Genomic DNA, 19,111 nt, shown 5'->3' with positions numbered 1-19,111 from the left:
CACGTGGGCAAAGCCCCGGCTGTGGGTAGAGGGTCTCCAGCTCTACCGCTGCCAGGGCCCAGGCGACAGGACGGCGATGATAAAGCTGGTTTACTGGTGCCCATCATGTCCTGTTGTATACACTGCTATGTCTTTGCTTTTATCTTAGGTCCAGCCTCCTTGCAAGACTGGACCTAAGATAAATGATGTCCAAGTTTCAGGACCCACGAAGCCTCTGAGGCTCTCACTTTGCAGGTGAGAATGCTGAGATGCAGAGGAAGAAGCCAGCTGCCACGGGAAAGGAACAGGGGCTGGAAGCCGGGTCTTGTACTTATATGAAACCACTTGCTCTTCAAAGCACTGAAGGCGCTCCATTTTATTCGCTGTTCATTTGTGCAGACACTGACTCATTTCCAAAGGGCTAATAAGATTTATCCTCCGTGACTTATAGAAGCCTCTGTGCGGCCTGCTCGGTTCTGGATGTGACACCGAGTGGCCCCGGCTGCATCTGCACCAGGCCATCTGTGTTTGAAGCCTCGCTCGGCAGTGGAAAGGGTAAAGCCCACCAGGGGCCAAGTGTGCCACTGTGTCAGCAATAAATGGAGTCATTAAACCTGAGGACAGCCTATGAGTTATAGGTACTATTAGTGCCTCAATGTTACAAAGAGGAGACAGAGGTTAAGAATCCATCAGACATCACTAGGGCCGGCTTCATGGGCACGTGGCTGGTAGCCCCATGGGAACCCACGTGCAAAGAGCCAGCCTTGGTTCTCTGCTTCCCTCTCACTGTCTTGGAGTTCTTCACAGCTGTGTCTTTGAGTCTGTGTGTTCTAAGTGAAGCTGGATGGGAGAACGGGACCACGAAGCATGTGCTCCAGCAGAACAGACGTGCACAGCACGCGTGTCCCACGTGTGACCACCAACCCTTGCTGCCTCGTCCACATACAGCAGCCATGATGCCCCAGGAGCACGGACCCCCGGGCGCCCACTGTGCACGGCAGCTCAGCAAGACTCAGAGTGAGTGCACGGTGACATGTCACCTCTGTAACTAAGTGGGGGACCCCAGAGCCCCGGGAGGCCAAGCTTCCTGTTAGAACCAGAGCTTGCTCCCAAAGTGGAAAGAAACGCGATCGACCAAGGGCCCGTATCATGTCCTTTCTTATCTCCCTTGGGGTCCCTCAGCCAGCCCGCTGTCACATGGCTGGTAAGTGGCAGAGTCAGGATGTGAGCCAGGTTGACCTCACATCCCGTTGGCTTTGGTAGGATCTCCTTCAGCCTCCCTCGAGGGGCCGCGGGGTTTGCGTAGTTTCGGAAAATGTTGTGATTCCACCGTTAGCGATCTGGACATCTGACCCTTATGTGTTTACCCCCTTTGACTTTTTTCTCTTTTTTCTTATTTTCTCTGCATCATTGAAGCTGCATTTTCTCCATTCACTGAGCAAATCATCACTCTGACCCAGGAACACACAACTATGTCACCCAACGGAGAATCAGCAAAGCGTCTACTTTCAGAGACAAGGACGGCTGAGGCATTTCTAAAAATCCTACTAAAAACAAAGAACTGATGAGTTTCATGTAACTTCAAAGTCTTTCTGCTTCTTTTCCCCAGCACTTCATTACCTGGTCAAGGGGCTGTGTTTCATGGCAGGTGGAATCTCTCCAAGGATGAGGGCAGGGCTGGTGGGGAAGGGGGCGCTGCTGGATGAGCACATGCTGATAGGCAGACATTCATTCCTCCTCAAAGGGGGCTCGTTCGGGTGAACACAAACGTGGGTGCGAAGCAGCGGGTGAGCATTCTGTGTGCTTGGGTCCCACAGAGGCTCAAAGTCTGGGAATTTCCACCCCACGACCTCTGCGACCCGAAGACCCCCCCCCCACACACACACAATGTAAGTTACATTGTATGTGTGTAACTTACACCACACACAATGGGCTGTAAGTTACATCAGCTGTAAGTCATGCCCCTGGGATAAGGTGTTGCATAAGAAGGTAAGGAAATGACAAAACAACAACCTGAAACCTTTAGGAAGGTGGCCTAAAGCCACAAAAGCCATAAAGCATTTGCTGGTCATACAGCTAATTCCATGTCCTTTTACCACTGTATAGCGATTGTGTTCTAGTAAAAATAGCTACAGATGTCACCCTTGGGCCTGGTGCAGACGTGCTGATGGACACGTAAAACTGCTGCTTGTCAAAAAAGACCCAGATCATTGACTCTCATTTTACAGAGGAGGAAACTGAAGCCCAGAATCTGGTTAACTTTTTCCTGCTTTGTTATAACAAAAAGTAGAAGAAATCACAGACATAGATGTAAAACACAAAACTGTAAAACTCCCAGGAGATAACACGGGAGAACACCTGGATGACCTTGGGTGTGACAATGACTTTTTAGGTACAACGCCGGAGGCACAGTCATGGAAAGGATAATTGATAAGCTGGATTTCATTAAAATTAAAAACTCCTGCTCCATGAAAGCAACGTCAAGAGAATGAGAAGACAAGCCACAGACAGGGAGGAGAAAATATCTGCAAGAGACACATCTGATAAAAAACTGTTACTGAAGTTATACAGAGAAATCCTAAAGCTCAACAATAAGAAAATAAACAACCTGATTAAAAAATGCGCCAAAGACCTTAACAGACACCTCACCAGAGAAGATATACAGACGACAAATAAACCTATAATAAGATATTCCACATCCTATGTCATCAGGGAGAGGCAAATTAAAACAACCATGAGATACCACTGCACACCTACTAGAACGGCCAAAATCCAGACACCACCAACACCAAATGCTGGTGAGGATGTGGTGCAACCGGAACTCCCATCATTGCTGGCGGGGACGCAGAATGGCGCAGCCACTGTGGAAGATGGTTTGGCAATTTCTTTCAAAACGAAACGTAGTCTTAACACACGATCCAGCAGTTGCACTCCCTAGTGTTTACCCAAAGGAGTTGAAAACGTACGTCCACACAGAAACCTGCACACGGATGTTCACAGCAGCTTTATTCATAATTGCCAAAACTTGGAAGCAACCGAGATGTCCTTCAGTAGGTGATGGATAAAGAAACTGTGGTCCATCCAGACAGTGGGATGTTATTCATCACTAAAAAGAAATAACTATCAAGCCATGAAGAGACATGGAGGAACCTTACATGCGTATGACTAAGTGAAAGAAGATGGTCTGAAGAGATTTAAGTACCATAGGGTCCCAACTAGACGACACTGTGGAAAACACAAAACTACGGAGACAGTAAAAGACCAGTGGCTGCAGGAGCAGGTGGGTGGGAGACGGGGGCGATGAAAGGGCAGAGCACGGAGGATTTTTAGGGCAGCGGCACTACTGTGTGTGAAGCTATTACGATGGATACATGTCCTTACGTGTTCGTCCAAGCCCATAGCATGTACAAGCCCAAGAGTGAGCCTGAATGTAAACCACGGACTTTGGGAGATTATGATGTGTCAGTGTAGATTCATCAATTGCAACAAATGTACCATTTGGGGGGATGCTGATAATGGGGGAGGCGGTGCGCGTGTGGGGCAGGGGGTGTGGGAAATCTACATTCTGCTCACTTTTGCTGGGAACCTTAAGCTGCTCTAAAAGTCTTTTAAAAGAGCAGAAAAGAGAGGAGAAAAGAAAAAAGAATAAGACCCATAAATACCCCCAAAGTGGAGGCCCTGGAATCTGAGACTCGGTCTGCTGGCTCCAGAGCCTGTGTGTCTTGCAGGGACCGCCCGCTACAGTTTACAAAGGGCTTCCCTATACTCTCAACTCAGGGCCATGTGGATTTCAGATTAAATGTCCAATTCTGACCTCCGTTACACTGCAAAGAAACTTCTCGCAGGTCATAAATTGTGAGCACCTGCCGTAAGAAAGCAAGCATCTGTGTACAAGTCCCAAGGCAGAGATCAGCCCCTGGAATCCCCCGGCCGCGTCTCCACAGAGCTTGTGTTGATGCGGATGCGATGACGTGACGTGTCGGAGAAAGACAGAGAGAGAGGCTGAGGGGAGGCAAGGACAGAACCCAGGACGAAAAGCCTCGCCCACCCACCCTCAGGGTAGAGTCTGGGGGCTTCAGAGACAATCACAAGAAGCCAACTTGCTTCTCTTCTTAAGAAGGAAATTTCTAACCTCAGAATGTACCTGTTCCCACATGTGTTCGTTATGGCTGAAGAGCGTGAATCAGGGAGTGGGTGCGGTAAAAAAAAAAAAAAAACCCTATGAAACGCAGAATTCTTGAAGGAGAGCCATGCATCCCTTTCCGAGACACCTCAGCCACGGGATAAAGAGTCGGTGGGTGGGGACTTGCCCGGTGGTCCAGTGGTAAAGAATCCACCTTCCAATGCAGGGGACGCGGGTTCCATCCCCGGCTGGGGGACTAAGATCCCACATGCCGTGGGGCAACTAAGCCCACGCGCCACAACTACTGAGCTCTCGCGCCTCAGTGAGGGAGCCCGCATGCCACAAACTACAGAGCCCGTGGGCCACAACTAGAGAGAGAAAACTCGCGTGCCACAACTAGAGAGAAGCCTGCGCACCACAATGAAAGATCCCGCATGCCCCAACGAAGATCCCGCGTTCTGCAAGCAACTAAGACCCGATGCAGACCCAAAAATAAAGAAAATAAACAAACAAATAAATAAATATTTTAAAAAATCATTTAAAAAAGAAAAAAAAAGAGTCGGTGGGTGGAGCTCCATGCCCGATGGCAACAAGCCCGTGTCTGCCATGAAAGGAGTGTCTTTGATTCAACAAATATCAACAGGAGGAATCTTCCAGCCCCTGGCGACACAAAGGTAAATTAGATAAGCTCCCACATCTAGGAATGGTCGGTGGGGGGGCGTTGGAGAGGATCTGGGGAGGTGGCCAGGATGCCACAAGCACAGGACGGCCCACAGGAGATGTGAACAGCGCTGAGACAGTCCTGGGGAGGGAGGTCCCAACTGACGCCCTAGGGTTCTGGATCTGGATCTGGGTCTGGATCTGGATCAGGGTCTGGGTCAGGATCTGGATCTGGATCTGGGTCTGGAAGGGCACCGTCCCGCGGGGGCGGCGGGGGAGCAGGGGAAGGCGGCCGCGTGTCCGGAGCTCCCTGCGCACAGAGCTTTGCCCCTTCCACTCAGACACTCCGGGAAATACCAAACCCAGGCAACTCTGTTCATTTCCTCCGGCAAACAGAAAACACATTCCGTCTCCTCTTTTCCTCCAGAAGCCTCCAAACGACACTTGCCCTTTGAACTCTGTGATAACCGTTCTGGTCCCGGGAGCCTGCTGAGATGGGGGCAGAGGGACCCCTCCGCCTGTTTTCTAGGTCAGGGAGGGAGAGGCTGCGTTTACACAGGGCCGACGCCCCTGCCGCCGTCTCCCCTCCCTGGGCAACTTCAGAGCTGTCAGTCAGACCCTTCCAGAAGGTAGAAGAACCCTGGGGAGGGAAGAAAGGATCTGTTTGCTTTTTAGTGCTTCTCATTAACTCAACTGAGAGCCAAGGCTTTGCTCTCAGCAGTGCAGGGATCTGAGGCTGAAGCTGAAGCCCCCCCAGCTCCGGGGTACCCCGCTCCCCGACACCTGTGCCTTTCCCCTTCCCGACAGGCAGGAGGGCTAGACACAGCGGGTGCCGGGCCTCTGCGCCTGGGAGACAGATCACCCTTATTCACCTGTTTGTCAGGACTGCGCTGGGGCCGCCTCGCTTGGAGCCAGGTCCCCCTTTGCCTGGTGTGGTCGACGGGCTTGGGGTGCCTGTCAGGGGGCCCGTCTGCAAAACGGCCAGCGGGGAGGGGTAGGGAGAGCCACCGGCACAGGCACCTGGGGGTGTCACTCAGCCGCCGCGTGACGAAGAATCCTCCCGACGGCCCCACAGTGAGATGCTCCACCTTTCACCCGGCCGAGACCTGAGGCCAGTGTGCGTATCACCTCCGCCCCCGGACTCAGAACAAGGCCTTCCTTTCCAAAAACAGAACGGGCACGATTATTTTGGCGAGCAAACTGAATGCTTCATAGTAATTCACTAAAAGGGCTTCAAATGTTGAAATTTCCACCTACTTCAGATATTCCTGACATGTAAGCAAGGGAAAGGCAGGACCGTTTGTTAGATCTGAGTTATTCATCATCAGTTTCTCGGAGGCCACAAAATCGTCTTGACTTTGAGGCTCCCTGCCTGAGAGTAAACGTTCTCAAGGAGTCTAAATCAGTTGGAAAAAAGAAAACCAAACAAATAAACAAGCAAAACAGCTAGCCCGGTACAGAGGTCTAGGCTGAGTTCGCACCCTCTCCTAAAAGCTTGGGATCCACCAGAAACCAATTTCACTATCCGACGGTTCTGAGTCCCCAGAAGAGCACAAGATAAGCTGGGTGGGTTTTATCACAGGGTTAGGCCTTCCTGGCTGGCACCAGAATTCCAGAAACCTGTAACAGAATGTTCTAACCGCGTCCAGCTATCAAAAACCTTGCGCAGAACGACAACATAATTAAAAAGTGCAGAGAAACCCACCGATAATGCACACGTTATTAAGCTGGCACAGCGTGACTCACAAGGAAAATTAAAAGGGCTTGAGGGTGTGCAGAGAGCTAAGGTCCTTAAAAATGGAATACTTTTCACAGATTTTTCACATTGTAATATATTACCATAAATATCAGTAACACCTGATGCTCTGGGACCCAACCCAAAAAGCCTCCTCTGCCGGGTGTGTGTCTCCAGGACACACCTCGGTCTGTGAGACTTTGTGGAGACCCCGGGCAGTGGGGGGAGGGTGTCACCAGGTGGAATGCCGGGTGTCACAGCCAGTGGCATGGTGGTTAATAGCCAACACACATGAAATCATTAAAATCCACTTAACTAGATGATGAAAGCGATTGAAAAATTATTTCCTTGGGTGAGAGGAAAGCCACACTTCGGTTCCTCTCTCTTCATTTGCAAGTGATATCCTGTATCTGAAGCATACGTAAGTGGAACAAGAGAACAGTTCATTCAAATGCCCCATGTATTTGACACTCCATGTGCTTTCATGAAATTACTGCAGTGTTCTACTTACCACTGAGAATCACTTGAAGTCCCTAACTTCAACCACTGGTAACTTTTTTTTTTTTTTAATAAATTTATTTTATTTATTTATTTTGGCTGCATTGGGTCTTCGTTGCTGCGCTTGGGCTTTATCTAGTTGCAGCGAGCGGGGGCTACTTTGTTGTGGTGCGTGGGCTTCTCATTGCAGTGGCCTCTCTTGTTGCGGAGCACGGGCTCTAGGCGCGCAAGCTCAGTAGCTGTGGCTCGTGGGCTCTAGAGCGCAGGCTCAGTAGTTGTGGCGCATGAGCTTAGTTGCTCCGCGGCACGTGGGATCTTCCCGGACCGGAGATCAAACCCCTGCATTGGCAAGCGGATTCTCAACCACTGCGCCACCAGGGAAGCCCACCACTGGTAACGTTTTTAATTTTAATTCTAGGATGGGCTCAGAGTAAGGGAAAGGGTCCCTTTAATTAACTGACTCACGCAGGCCTGCCCCGAGCTCTCACTTGACCTTTTGGGAGAGAAACGCCCAGCGCTTAGCACACAGAGGATGAGTCCAGGATGATCCTTTGAAAATACAGGAAGCGCCATCTAAACTCTAGTGACCCAAATGCACGCTGTCCCTCTGTCACTGCAAGGTGCTCTCAGCCTGGGTGGAAGCGCCGGCAGGTTAAGGTCACGGCCACGTCTGACACTCACGGCCACGTCTGACGCAGGGGAGGGGAGGCACAACACAGCACCACCCTCGGCTTCCCACCAAGAGTGTGTGTTACCTTCCCCACGTGCACCTGGTGGGTCTGAACTCAGGGTCAAGGCACTGAATTTACAATTTTTCATAGAGAGTTGATATTTTATACTTTCCCTTAGAAGGACATTTTCCAAATTTTAATATCTCTTCACAGGTGACTTGTGGGCAGGCAGGAAAAAACACGGCCCCAACAGAAACACCACCGAGCCCATCACTGGAGAGCCGACTTGTTATCACACCAGGTGCTGATAACATATGTGGCTCTAATTGTTAGAATTTGATACATTTATGAATCGGAGACAAGTGCTTTTATAAACTCTCCCTGGGCAGATCCTACCCAGTTTATTTACTAATTACTGACCAGTTACACATGTCCCTCACTTCTGAATGCTTTGTTAAAAAAAAAAAAAAGAACAAAGATACTCAACTACGTTTGCGATAATTATGAAAAGAAAGGTGAATTTCAGGTTTTCTCTCTGAGATTCACAGAAGCATAAAATTAATACGGTTGAATGGTTTAACTCTGACTTCCTAACATAGCTCGTAAATGTGCTTCTCCGAAGGGATGAACTGCACCTCGAAAGATAATGTATGTACAGAATGGTCCACCTGATGCACGGTCCCTCGTCCTGACAAGGTCCTGTTTACCACTGGATCGCTAGAACCGAGGGAGGTATGTACATGGGGATTCAACTTGAAAAAAAGACTTAAGATCCTGCCCTTTCTCTATTTTCAGAAATCATGTTTAGGGAGCGGATGGTGGTCCTTTCAATCTGATAGGATTTCAGCTGCAGTCAGTTGACATGGATCAAGCATGTGAGCTCAGTCTGTGGGGTGTGCTAAGTGCTCTGGATGCAGCTTCAGGGCTGCCTGCAAGGACCTCACAGTAAGGAGGAGTGAGAGAGGTGTAGACGGAAGGGCCCCACTCATTCACTGTGTGTGTGTGTGTGTGTGTGTGTGTGCGCGCCCGCACGTGTGTAACGGAAGCCTTGGTGATGGAGAGAGAAGAACCGCGGTTGTCCTTACATCCAGCCTAATGTGGTCGGAGCCTAAAAGTGGGAGGGCGGAGACCATAAGCCGGGGGCCAATCCAGAAGCACACGATGCTCTAAACATCCCAAACTGTGTCCTGGAAGCAGTATGGGCGCCTGGGGCAGCTAAGGAGAGGGGAAGGTAGAGCTTTGGGTTTGTCCAGTTAAGGACGATGGACGGGGGTGCAGGAGGCGAGCAAGAAGGGATGAGACACCTGTGAAACAAATCCTAAGACAAAATGCTCCTTCCAAAATGCTCCTGCAGGCTTCTCCACTTTTCTGTAAAGAATATGATAAACACCAGAGGCTGAAGCCTGAGACACCCTTTGCCCTCCAGATACGGTAAAGGCCACCGTCTCCATCAGGAGGGAGATTCTGGCGGGCACACGAAGCGGAGTCATGCATTTTGAAGCCACTGACGCAGTACATGCCCAAGGGCGCCCTGTAGAAAAGCCAGCATTGTCGGGGGCAGTTCCCTGCACACCCTCTGGGCACGGCTGCCCCACACCACCTGGCTCTATCGGCATCTGGCTTTGGGTTTAAGCCGATCTCTTTGGCTTTAGGAAAATTCCGAACTTATACAATACAGTCTGAGTACATCAGCTCTTCATGAAGCCATCTGCCTGTTACCCTTTTTACGTTTAAAATCACATTTCAGTTACTTATTCTCTTCTTTTCTACACATTTGAAGATATCATTCTACCTTTTCTTTACATCCCTTTGAACTTGAGTGTCTGGTGCAGTGGAAACCTCTCTCAAAGTTGGTCCGGGTACTCCAAGTACAGCCCAGGCCACTGAGAGCCTGTACTGAGGTTTCAGATTTTTCTAGTTTTTAGATTTTTATTTATTGTTTCCAAGTTGCAGTGTAGACTAACTCTGTGAGGACAAAAAAACCTGAAGAATCTATAGAACTTTAATCTTCCATGTCTTGTGGAAATTTCCTTCCTTCTTTCCTTCCTTCCTCTTCCTTCCCTTTCTTCCTTCCTTCCTTTCCTTTCCTTCATTTCTCCCTTCCTTTTTCTTTCCTTCCTCCTTTCCTCCCTCCCTCCCTTCTTCTCTCTTCTTTTCCCTTTCTTTCTTCCTTCCTTTTTCTTTCTTTTCTTTCTCTTTCTTTCTTCCTTCCTTTTTCTTTCTTTCCTTCTTTTTCTCCCTTCCTTCCTTCCCTCTTTTTTCTTTCTTTCCTTCCTCCCTCCTTCTTTTTTTCTTTCTGAAGTATAGTGGATTTACAACATCGTGTTAATCTCTGCTGTACAGCAACGTGACTCTATTTTACACATTTATACATTCTTTTTAAATTTTCTTTTCTATTATGGTTTATCCCAGGAGATTGGATATAGTTCCCTGTGCTGTACGGTAGGACCTTGTTGTTTATCCATCCTGCTGCAATTTTCTACAAGCCGGTTCCTTAAGAACATCTCCTAAGAGTGTCTAATGATATTATATAAAAGGTTTCATAGAACTACCACCTACCGGTGTCCACTTGCAATATTAAAGTACACCAATTCACAATGCAGAGGCTACAAGTTGCCAAATGAAACTAAATAGTTAGTAAGGAAAACTTCATTTTAAAGTGTTTTTTTCCATATAAATGTTATAGAATCACCTTTATTAAACTGAAATATGGTAAAATATGTCTTCAAGCGTTGAGCACAATGCACTCACTAGCTTTTAGCGCATTTTAAAATTCATGTTTGATCCTGTGGTTGACATGAGTTGAAAGAAAGACCTATAGCACCCAACAAATGGCAAAACCAAGCTCCTATGTTATTAACAACAAAATGCACATCATGCAGCACAGACATTTCAATGATGAACATATGTCAAACTTTCTACTTTAATAGCATAACAAGCATTTCATTCCAGGTTAACTCTGCCTTGACTCTAGAAACATACACTAAATGGTTAAAAAGTTATTTTGTTTAAACTTGAATGTAAGCAGGTGACACACAACTAATCTATTCTGTTAGAAATCAGGGGAGTGGTTATCTTTTGGGGACAGAGACCGGAAAGGGGTACAAGGAGGCTTCTGAGATGCCGGTGATGCTTGCTTCTTGATCTAGCCAGTTACACACGTAGATTCCGTTGATGGAAAGTCACAAACTTTACCCTTCTGATCTGTGTGTGCGCAGCTGGCATTGGCAAAGGATTTAATAATTAACTTTTCTATGTAGCAATCCTCTGGTTAGAGAGACACAGCTGAAGGAAGCAGGAGTAAAACTGAACCTTGGAGAAATGACACAGCTTCCTCCCAACTATATACATGGATGCAGGAAGCCCAGGAATGAGGAAGAAAGTCAGAGTTCTGAACTCTTGGGAGGAAAAAACTAGTGGCAGCGGGAGGTGAGGTGAGGTGGGGATGTCAGGTCTTTATGCACCTCTTTTCTTTTCCCAAATCCCACTGGACGGCACCCACTCCTGCTTTGAGGACCGGTAAGGAAAGAGGCACGAGGGCTAGTGTCCCAAATCAGGATGTTTCGGCGAATCTCGTCTGGCCTCTCTGATTGGCAAGGGGACCCTCAGCTTGCTTCTCCCCATCCTTCTGAGATCCCAGGAGGTGGCTGGGGACATTGTTTCCCCTCTATCTTTTGTACCTGAGGTTGATAAAATCTGATACATGGGCATACATGAAGCTGGCAAGAACAACATCACAGGAAGGTCAACGTAGTTTTGTGAATTAAAAAAAAAGTTGAGAAAAGACAGACATGCTCCAGACCTGTTGTGTTCCGTGTCACTCCCCCCGGCATCTAGAGTTCAACAAACGCATGAGGCTTTGAGCGTCTTGGGGTGAACTTTACCATCCTTTCCCCCGTTCTCCCCACACAAGCAACGGGGCCGTGACAGTCGCTGTGTTTTGTCCACCCTGCAAACCGCCGGCACCAAGGGAAGGACATTTAATTTTGAGGTACACAGGTGACTGGACATCCCAAGGCACTGGACTTTATCTCTAAGGAAAAATGTCCTTGGCAAGTACACAGGGTAACAAGGGGAATGTCTGCATACCTAATTGTAACCATCAATCCCGCTTTTACCCACGGTGTAAAAATACAATATAAAGCACACCAACACACACATCTGACCTTCCTCCTATAATCCTGCCCTATGTCTACCTTTCCGCACATAGAGAACTTGAATTCTCACTTGAGAGAAAAGAGTATGTGGGCTTATAGGAAATATATGCCCTGGAAAGGAAATTAATCAATCCATGCACGCCTTTCAGTTGGGCAAGGAATGGCTCTAAGGAATGGCCCTCCGGCCAAGCTGCTGGGGTCCAGGGGTGCAGGGACCTGGCTGCTGGCTGGAGCCGTCACCCCAAGCATGTGGCACTGTCACCCTGCATTACATGGGCACAGTAATTCCCAAACGTGTTGGCCACCATGCAGGGTCCCTTCATTTTTTCCATGTTATAAACTCACCTCTCATTTTCAATACGGTGTGATAAGTTCAGTATAGATCTAATTTGGGCAGCTGAGAAGCAGGGACCCACATGGAGGAGATTTGGGGTAAAGCAAGTTTCATTTTGCCAGGAAAACATGCATTCCACGCATCTGATCACACCCACGGAGTTCCACGTGAAACTGGGTTCCACGAACCATCCAGAAACACAAAGGCCCCCTGGTCTCGGATTCCTCTGACTATTCCTTAAGCGGCACATTAATTAATACAATTTAAAGTTTTTTTTTTTTTAAATCCACTTCTGGTTTTACATCTAACCCTGTGCTTACCAGTCATGAAAATATTGAAAAAAAACTCAAACCAGAAATTAATTCTGCTCTTCCTTTGTTTGTATCAGATAGCAGTATGTGGGGTATTACTAGGATATGACTATATTTAATACAGTATGTTTGAATTTTGCGGTGGAAAGTATATAGAGTGAGGCCAGCAGGGACATGCTTGGGTGTAACTTACAGAAGCCAGCACACCTTACAGCCATGATCCTCCTACTGTCAACACGATTCTGACACTCACTCTCCCCCCTCAAAGAGTTAATGAGTTAATCTCTTTAATGGCCCTCTCTGAATTCAGTCATTATAAAGTACCAAGCATCGAGTCAGGCAAATTACTTAATTAGCTCAACTCTCCCAGCTACTAAATTTGAACACAGCACAGAGGAATACACTTTGTAACCACACTATTGACTCGAAGGGGGAAAACTGCCCTTTGGAAAATGGAGATTATATACTTCCATACACATTACATACATGTACATACACGTGTATATTAACACCAAGTAAGCCATGATGCACCGTCAGCTTCCCATTATTTGTCATTTGCTCAAAAAGTATTAATACCTTGGGAATTAGCGGGTATAGTATTTTTTTTTAAAAAAGGAACAAAACACTTTTGCTTATGGTCTTCATTCTTTTACCTAAAGTCTGAAGTGATTAGAGGACTTTACAATTCAGGGCGACTTGAAAGAGTTAGCTGTTCCCCAGGAGAGAGAAGGACTTACCTCCACTTTGGCCAACTTCAAGTTGACCTGAAACACCTAAAACGGCCCAACCTCTTTCACGGTAGCCAGGAGCTAATTGATACCAGGACTCCAGTCACCTGGCCCGGCCCAGCACCCCCGATGCCCTGCTAGAGATGCCTCTGGCGGTCAGTCCCCAGGATCAAACACATCCTGCAGGCCACCCTGGGTACCTGAAGACTCTGACGTTATAAGAACACTCACACTGCACACACACAGAAATAAGTGTGTTCCCACACATATTCTACTTATAATAAACTAAGAGTACAGTTTAAACACTAACCATTTTTGAGATCTTTCTACCCCACTGGTAATTTGGAATTCTCCAGAGATTAGTGACATAGGAAAAAGAACATTCTCTCAGTGAGAAGGCCAGTGTTCAAGTCCTTCCTCAGTTTGTTTCTCAACAGCTGTGAATCCCAGCCATGAATACTTACGTGTCCCAATTCAAGTTCTCTCCCCTCATCACTGATGTAAAAACATATCGATGCAGGGATGTATTCCTGCACTGAAGTGTGACTGTGTGCAAATGTGTGTGTGTGCGCTCGTGGGGTTCTTTTAAAAGGCAGTCCTTTTTTTTTGTATTGAGATTTCTCAGGGGATATAGTTTTCCCGACTGTAAAATATAATTTACATAGTAAGATCTCTCTTCTAATAGTAAAAACAAATTCATTCGTTTAATCATGCACCTTGAGTCTGACATTGTCATTGTATTAACTGTATCAGTTAGAAAACAAATCCTGTATTAATTGTACTTTTTTCTACCTATTTGTGGCCAGAGGTACAAATATAGGTTTTTAACACATAATATATTTCAAAAAAGTCATCAGTACACTTTCCAGGAAGCTGCTTTTCACATTTATTTCTTTTTTTTTCTTTTCATACATTTATTTACTTATTTATTTTTGGCTGCATTGGGTCTTTGTTGCTGCACATGGGCTTTCTCTAGTTGCAGGGAGCGGGGGCTACTTCTTTGTTGTGGTGCGCAGGCTTCTCATTGCAGTGGCTTCTCTTCTTGCGGAGCACGGGCTCTAGGCGTGCGGGCTCAGTAGTTGTGGCACGTGGGCTCAGTAGTTGTGGCTCGCGGGCTCTAGAGCGCAGGCTCAGTAGTTGTGGTGCACGGGCTTAGTTGCTCCGCAGCATGTGGGACCTTCCCAGACCAGGGCTCGAACCCGTGTCCCCTGCATTGGCAGGTGGATTCTTAACCACTGCGCCACCAGGGAAGCCCCACATTTATTTCTGAATCAGGAAAGCTATTGGATTATCTACGAGATTTACTCTTTCCCAAATTTAATTTAAAGCCAAGTCATTTTAGAAGCCACAATTACCAACATGCAAGAACCTCTACTTGAAAAATTTGTATAATTTGAACATGCAAAACCAATTGTTCTAAATTTATTAAAGCATTTTCCTCTCAGGCTCAAATCCTAGAAGCAGCCTAGCGTAGGACTAGATGTGTGAATTATAAACTTCTGAAAACAGAGGCTTCTGATCAAGACGCTGCAGGATTTTTCTTTACAGTGTTTTCTCTAATGCTTTAGCCAATCCATTTCTAAATGTCCCAGGAGACTACTTTCTAAGCTTGTGCTCTTCACTTTCCCAGTAACTCAAAGCACAGGGGTAATTCTCTTGAAACTTAGCTTAAATTTTTCCTTGGAAATTTCACTGCTGTATCACCTTGTGAGCCTGAGTTTCATCCTAACACTGCCAGCCTGGCGATTCCAAATGGCAGGAGCCACCTTTGAACTGCAGCTCAAGCCTCCCTCGGCCTCCAGGTTCTGGAAGACATGGGCTCCCCGTCCCCCATCTGCAGCCTGGAAAACCTTCCGGAGCCAGCACGCCCGGCTGAGGCTGGGAGCTCCCGGTCAGTCTTCTTCTGGCTCCAGGACAGCGAGAGAAGTCCGCCCCCTTCCTCTGCGCGGCGGAACCTCATCTCACTGCACGGCCTTTGGAGACACAGGAACCCAAGCTCAAATCCCAGCTTTGCCACGTTCTCACTCTGGAGGCAGCCACTTCCTCCTTCTGAGCTCAGTCTCCTCATCTGTAAAATGGGGATGATACCCCCCCCCAGGTTGTGGCCAAGGTACCCCTTGGTGCCCCGTGCAGACCTCGAAGCAGTGGCTGTTATTATTCTTGGAAGCACAGCTCTCCCTGGGGCTACGTGGTGTTGGCAGGGATGTCCAGCATGAAAACTAAATGCTCGTTCTCTTCTGTGCAGGGGAATCTGCTTTTCAGTACACCAGAATACACAGTGTTCAATTCCACGCGATCCCAGCACCGGAGGACACCTTGCAGAGGGGTTAACCTGAGTCTTTTATCTTGCAGCCCTGGAAACCACGCGCCGGTCACCGCAGGACTCGCGTCCAGGAGGTCTCCTTGCTGCTTCGCTCTGAGAAAGTCCAGTGCAAATCCACAACCCCAATCCTCACACCCTTGTCAGGAATAACATCTGCCTGGAACTGGGAATTCTTTCCTCGAGAAGACCACAGGGGGCAGCAGAAACCAGGAGGGGCACAGACAGGTCTGTGCAGACAAGTCCCTGAGAGTGGGCAGTGGTCTGATGTCATTCCCATCCACAGAGCAATTCCTCCCCAAAGCAGGAGGGACTTGGCGCTGGGGGACAGCCCGCAACCTGCACGCGGCCGAGTGAAGACAGTAGCCAGACCACTGCTGGGGCCCAGCTTTTACCAAGTGGCAGGTCTAGGACGGATGCGAGTGCTGGACCAAACCGCTAGCTTAGGACTGGCCAGGCCACACCTCACCCCTTTATACTACAACTACCACTTCACCCGCAGGCCAGGTGGGCTCCAAGCATTCTGAATTGCGACTCTACCCCATCAATTCGGAGGGGGGGCTTGGAATTTCAGATCAGGATCGGATTTGGCAAGAGTCATAATAAATCCATGTTGCTGTACTGTGTATTTCATAATGTTTACAAATTAATCTCTGAAAGGTAGAAAAATGGCAGATGTATTAAATCGAGAGTCTGATGTTTATAGACTAACAGTAGCTGGTCACCTTCTACAGCACATTCAGGGTTTGGACTTGACACCAATCTGTTAAGAACGTTGAAAACTGTTGTGTAAATTACACCTGCACTGTCCTGATTCCAAAATTAGTATCTGATTCTATAATTATTTCTCTTACTGTCAGTTGTCAATTTCATCCCATAGTTCTTTTTTAAGGAGACGCTTTCAATGCTTAAAATCTCAAAGCTTAACATACACCTGCCTTGAAGGCACTATCTTTCACTAAGACATTTAAGCAAGTAGTTCACTTAATTAATCAATTAAAATTTAAGATCACATAACAGAAGGTCCAGGAGGGGGAAAAAACACTGTACACTTAAAGAGACGTGAATATTAAAACAAAGACTGTCCCAATTATCAATGCATAAGATATTTCTATTCAAAATTATCAAGAATGAGACACCAAATCCAAAAATTGATTCAAAGTTTCTCAAAGAGCAAACATCTCCAAGTTTCTGGAAAGGAACCCATCATTTGCTTAGCTAAATGGTAGGTACAGAAGCCTAGAAATGAGTTTGTCACTGTAGGGCGGGCTGGAGTACTTGAGAAATGCTTGGATAAACTGTAGACCCAGAGTATAAAATCCCAGTTAGTATAAGCATTAGATCAGATACTCACACACTTAGGTCATCTCAGGAAGAGGAGAATCTCAGAAAAAGAGCTCCAGAAACAAACATCTACAGGAATTTCTCAGCAACCACTTCCCTATTTAACCAGTCTCGCTGGCTACCCACAAATCCTTCCCTAGACCCAACTGAAGTCTTCACGCCTTGAGGAAAGCCTATCCCTCTTAATTATCCTCATCAGAGACGGAGCACAGTTGATTGCCCTTCTCTGCATAATAAATCCATTCACATTTTTTCAAACATTAAATTATCTCAGCCTTGAATCCTCCAGTCTAAATGTCCTCATTTCTTTATCTTTACTTCCCAGATCACGTACATAATACACTCACCAAATGCTGGTCTCCGCTCTGAACTCTCTTCCACCATCTCCCCTTCCTGTCTAAATTGCGGGGCTCAGAACCCCACCAAGAGCCGAGGCTCACACCACAACCTCTACAGAGATTCAGCTCAAAGCTCCAGAAGCTTCAACTGCACCAAGAAAAAGGTAAAATGCTCGTTTCTATCACTCACAACAAAAATTGTATCAAGAATTCCAACATGTTTCAGTGACTTTTTTTTTTAACCTAGCTGTAAAATTCAAGGCAGTTCACCCATTATTTTAGAACTCCTCATTTTGATCACAATATCCTTCCCCTACTGTCAACTGTTTCCCTGAGGCATTAGTGGGAAATGCGAGCCTTCAAGTGTGGTAAAAATTCTGGTTGCCAGTTTCAGAAAAATAACAGGGTAAAAATAAGTTCAAGGCCATCACTTCTCCTTTGAAAAGAAAATGTTAGCCCCGAGTTTGCAACAACAGAGTTTCAATTTTTGAAACTCCTGCTTCATGAATTTTATTTCAATGTGGCAAAGTATGTTGACCAAAATGTCAAAAAATGTAAGTATCAAGCAACCCGCATGAGGCTTTCTAAAACGTTCAGAAAGTACTTAAAATGCCTTCCGAGTCCGCCAGCAATGTCCTCACCAAGCAGACGGCCCGCCGCGCTGAGGATCGGCTGGCCCCTTCACCGTTAGAACGCCAACCGCACAGAAAGCAAAGATTTCGACCAAATATGGTTCGTCTCTCCTCAAATTTTCAGCATGACCACTAAAAATACGTTCACAAAAAATCCAGCCAAGCATTACTTTTCTCCCAAAGTGCTTCTCGGATTATAAAACAGCTTTGAAAGTTCAGCCTGACAAAACAAATATGGTACTAGGAGGAGAGACCTGGAAGGCGATCACAAAAAGTCTCATTTAAATTCCTGGAAAGCACGGCTTCTTCGAACAGCTATTCAGATCGCTTTGGAAGGAGACATCACTTGCTTCCCTCAAGCCAGGAGTTTAACTTCACTCCGTCCCCCTGCATCGCAAAATCCGAACGAGATGGATGTTACATGCCGTACCCCCAGTGCATCAAATCTCCCCTCGGTACACGGTGGAAAGTAAAACAACTCAAAAGCAGTTTTCCTCGCGCCAAGTGCGCAAGAATGAATACCCGGGTATTCAGGATTCTAAAGATCCCTTCTGCTCCTAAACGCCTCAGCTACAGAAAACTAGGAATCAGTGGAACGCACTTTAAGCTTTAAGAAGCTCAGTTTTGCCTGCGGGCGGGGTCGAGAAAGACAATTACAGACCCCTATTCCCTTCCAGAGCCCAAAGAAAAGATCCCTGTTACTGAGCCACTGGGGCACACTGGGTCCTCCGGTCCCCGAAGCGCAAGCCCGCCGTGGGGCTCACCTCTCTAAGAATTTCCTGCTTCTCCCCCGCAAACCGCCCTCAACATCCCGCCCACAGGTCTGCGTGCGGGTCGCCGAGTCTAACCCGGTGCTTGAGCTGCCCCCGGGCTGCGGCGACCCCGCGGCAGACGCCTGGCACCGCCCGACCCCGAGCCCCCGGTCGCCCACCTTCTCCGGACGCCGCGCCTCCCGGCGCCCGACCCCGAGGCGCTGGAGCCGGGGACGAGCGTGTCACATTTTCCTCTCCGGCGGCCGCTCGGGCGCGCGCCACGCGCTCCCACAATCGCGCCAACTGGAGCGGAGACGCGGGGCCCGGGCGCCAGACGCGCGGGGCTCAGTGGCTCCCGCCCGCCTCCGCCGCGCAGCCTCTCGATGCCGCCCCGGAGCCCCGGCGAGCCGCCTTCGCGGGTCCGGATCGCTCGGCGCCCGGCAGCGGCGGCGGCCGGCGCGGAGCTGCGCTCAGCCCGCGCCGCGCGCCTCATTGTTCCCGGCGGCGGCGCTGGGCTCCCGGCCCCCGC

The 19,111-nt window shown here is 47.9% G+C and overlaps 1 protein-coding gene across 4 annotated transcripts in view; it reads right to left on the bottom strand.

Moving 5' to 3' along the window:
* The window catches only part of ST6GAL2 (ST6 beta-galactoside alpha-2,6-sialyltransferase 2), a 72,792-nt gene that overhangs the window by 46,514 nt on the left and 7,167 nt on the right, over nt 1-19,111 (bottom strand). For 2 of the 4 annotated variants that reach the window (XR_014234917.1, XM_082357334.1), the window contains exon 1: nt 18,762-19,055. The exons of 1 other annotated variant lie outside the window; for it this stretch is intronic. The gene's annotated coding sequence lies outside the window, so the exon portion shown is untranslated. Of the gene's footprint in view, nt 1-17,207; nt 18,665-18,761; nt 19,056-19,111 lie in introns of those variants that run through there. One more of the 4 variants, XM_082357336.1, reaches the window with a different exon arrangement.

This window comes from Balaenoptera borealis (assembly GCF_965194805.1).
Source record: "Balaenoptera borealis genome assembly, chromosome: 15".
Lineage (NCBI taxonomy): Eukaryota > Metazoa > Chordata > Mammalia > Artiodactyla > Balaenopteridae > Balaenoptera > Balaenoptera borealis.
The sequence above is the reverse complement of the archived record's forward strand: the minus strand, read 5'-3'. Positions and strand labels throughout refer to the sequence as shown.